Below are 3,939 nucleotides of genomic sequence, written 5' to 3' on the forward strand. Positions count from 1 at the left end.
TGATGAAAACGTGACCTGTCCTCATGATGTAAACGTGACCTGTCCTCATGACGTGACCTGTCCTCATGATGAAAACGTGACCTGTCCTCATGATGAAAACGTGACCTGTCCTCATGATGAAAACGTGACCTGTCCTCATGATGAAAACGTGACCTGTACTCATGATGAAAACGTGACTTCACTCCCCGAGATGCAAGAAGAAAATAAAAACAATATATATTTTTACAAAGGAAAATGACAAAAATAGTAACGCACAGTGACTTGGATAAGTAACTTTAATCTGATTACTGGTTTGGAAATAGTAACGCGTTAGATTACTCGTTACTGAAAAAAGTGGTCAGATTAGAGTAACGCGTTACCTGGCATCACTGTGGCCGAGCACGTGAAAACCGGCCAGTACCGGTCACCGGCCGCTCTATCGGTGCAGCTCTAATATGTATATATATATATATATATAAAATTTACGGGCCGGTCTATCGGTGCAGCTCTAGAGATCAGCCATTTGTGGCCGTTTGCAGCTGACAGCGACAACTGAAGGTGATCCAAGGAGAGACGGTGTCTTCCCTACACAAACTAAAGTACATATCATCTTTATCTAGTATCATACCTGTTGTACATCGTATATTTCCCATAACTCAAATAAAACAGATTCTATCACATTTTCCCACAACAGGGGACGTGTCCGAGAGCCGGTGTTAATACAGCGCCGGTGCCTCAACTCCTGGCCGTAGCGTCATGGCATCCACCCAACCTGTCACTGTTGAAGGATGTGGAACTCTGATTCTTTGGGATTTCATCGGCGGTGTGTAGCCATCGTGACCAAACAATTATCTACTACTTTAATAACTTAAAAAACTAAATATAAATATAAATATATAAATATATAAATATATAAATATATAAATATATAAATATATAAATATATAAAATAAATATAAATATAAAATATAAAATATAATATATAATATATAATATATAATATAAAATATATAATATAAAATATATAATATATAATATAAAATATGATGTGTCACCTTTGCAGCTATACAAACATTTGTCACTTTTCTGTAAATTTGTTGCTTTTTCCGACATTTTTGTACACTTTTTGTGGCATATTCTGTCTATTCTATTCTAAGCCTCCTGATTGGATGGATTATATATTTTAATATTTCGGGTTATTTTGAATGAGAATAAATAAAGACAGAAAGCTTTTAACTTTATTTAGACTCAGATTTATTTAAACAGCCAAACATCCCAGACAGGAAGCACTGTGACTTCCTGTCAGCTGACAGGAAGCACTGTGACTTCCTGTCAGCTGACCTACACTCCGCTGCCGGCGGTCTCCTCGTCGTCACGGCGACAGGGAAACGCCCAGATGACCTCAGCGATGCGTTGGGCCACGGCGGCCGAGCTGGCCGCGATCACTCTGCGGGACATCATGTCAAACACCGAGCCTGAGGACCAATCAGAGGACAGACACGGACTAATCAGAGGACCAATCAGAGGAGAGACACGGACCAATCAGAGGAGAGACCCGGACCAATCAGAGGACAGACACGGAACAATCAGAGCAGAGTGATAGAGAAAGACAGAGTGGAGACACTCCCATTGGACTCCGGGGTACGAGGCTCCATCGTTCCAAACATCCATCACGGTGTCGGACGTCATTCATTTTCATTGCTGGCCGTGGAGTAACTTCTGAGGTAAGTTGATTAAATAGCTACCTCTTTTGAATTGTCAACTGTCTACATTTTATCAGAGGCCCTTTATGATGCATATACTGATATTTATTTGTATGTGTGCACAGCGTAATTATATATATTTTTATCTTGGTAGCCGACCGATTGCCTGCTAGTTTGTTAGCTCGTTAGTTAGCTTGACTTCGCCTGCTGTGAACGTATCGCTACACCAACAATTACGAAGTTCAGTAGTGAATCTCTGACAACTTTTATTTAGTTAGTTATTGATGTTGGATTACTAGGATCATTAAAGTTGATTAAGGACGGATTTTATTTAGGTTTTATCTGCTGAACCTGACGGTGTTAGCTAGTCAGCTGAGTACTGTGTGTCTAGAAATAAGGTTGCGTTTGTTTAATTATACCCTTAAAGAGCTGTTGGATTACATGTATGAATACTAATTATAACACAACAAATATCAGTAAGTGACATGACAATGACATAAGTTTAAATATGAAAAAGTATTAAGGCAAATTTCACAGTTGTGTACTGTTTATTTATTTAACGTGTTCCACTGTTTAAGTTCAATAATTGCAACATCTTTCCAGAAGTCAGTAATCGTGTTAAATTATCGTGATTTCAATATTGACCGAAATAATTATGATCATATTTCTTTCCATATTCGAGCAGCCCTAGCTGGTGGCGACGGCTGCTGAAATAAGAGGCGACTGGAGGCTGCGGACGGTGTGCCGGGGATGGAGAGGCCAAAGACATCCATGGCAACCAGTAAGGTGTTTGGCAGTGGACTAGATGTTATGACCTTAGGTGAGGAAGTCTGCTGGGTTGAAATTACCTTCTTAGTCTGACTCTTGCTGCCAAGGTACCCCTCATCACGGTTGTTTACCTTCCTCTCAGCCCTGATGCACTTTGATTGTCATCACATGTTTATATTTGACAGTGTCAGTATTTCTGTTTTAATCTGTGCACTTTGCTTGGATCCTTAACCTCAGCCTGATATATGTGGAGGATTTTTGTTGTTAATTAATCACTTATACTATTCCCCCCTGTTCCTTCACTTTGTTCTTGTTTTTCAAGTAAGATACACAGCACACCTGTCCACACAGTTATTGTTCTTTTTCCACTCATGACTAACTTTGTTTTATGTATTGATACCCCTGGCTCTACTTTGTTGCTCTTATTCATGCTATTTCCCACTTGTTTTTTATTCCACAAACCTCAGCCTGATATATGTGGAGAGGATTTGATTTATTAAACACTCAGCATCTCAAACACTAACCCTAAACTCATGGCTCCAGCTGTACATGCTGCGTCCTCCTTTGCAGCGTGCGGATGTTAGGCAGCAGAATCTGCTTTATAAAGGGTTTTATAACCAGCGGTGCCAGCGGTACATCTTACTTGTATTGTTTTTTTTTTTAATTGTCTCCTTCCTCCACTGTATTCCTTTTTTCTTTACTTGTTCTTGTTGTGTCACTCATTGTGACAACAAGTGTAATGAGTTGTTATTCTTTAATATATGTGATACTTGGTGTATGGCTTAGTCTTAAAATGATCATGGTTGTGTGATCAACTCCTGCCTCATCAGAGGAAGTGGGCTGGACACTAAATGCTGAATGGACTGTTGCTCCTCTGCTTTCTCAATCGCTCTCTGACCACGGGGAAGTGGATCGGAATTACAAGCAAAATCAAGGAAAATATAAGAGTTAAGAGAGATGTGCAAAAAAGAACATCTTGAATCATCTTTGATTTAAGAACAGATGTAGTAAGGTTAAGGTTAACCCTGGCGTTGTCCTTCGGGTCCCCGGTGACCCTCGCGTACTATGTGATGTCACTTAACGTGAACTGGCACGGAGGGGGGGTCCTAGACATATCAGAACGAACGCGTTTGGACAGGCTAATACAAGATGTAAATAAACTAAACAATCCCCGTGACACGAAGGACAATACAAGCCAGTAGCCTAGTGCTACTCATGCTAACACGGACGTGAAGTTTTCCCTCCAAAACTTAAAAACGTGTCTATACATAGCTGTCAGTTGTCACCTACTATCAATCAAACAAGTACATGGGTATGTGTTTTTATTTATATCTACCATTCAATATAGCAATCGCTGCTGTCAGTCCCGTAGCAGAACATGGCAGCGCTGCGTGTTTGGACTATACAGGCTAACATGAACCATGTGACCTCCCCGCTAGCGAGATCAACGAGTGTCGCAACTCTTACTCTCTCTATGGCTCTGAATCAG

The 3,939-nt window shown here is 40.3% G+C and overlaps 1 pseudogene; it reads right to left on the minus strand.

Annotated features, from left to right (window-relative positions):
• Positions 1-1,209: 1,209 nt before the first annotated feature.
• The window catches only part of LOC118495952, a 21,118-nt pseudogene continuing 18,388 nt past the window's right edge, over positions 1,210-3,939 (minus strand).

The sequence above is a fragment of the Sander lucioperca genome, chromosome 9 (genome assembly GCF_008315115.2).
Source record: "Sander lucioperca isolate FBNREF2018 chromosome 9, SLUC_FBN_1.2, whole genome shotgun sequence".
Classification (NCBI taxonomy): domain Eukaryota; kingdom Metazoa; phylum Chordata; class Actinopteri; order Perciformes; family Percidae; genus Sander; species Sander lucioperca.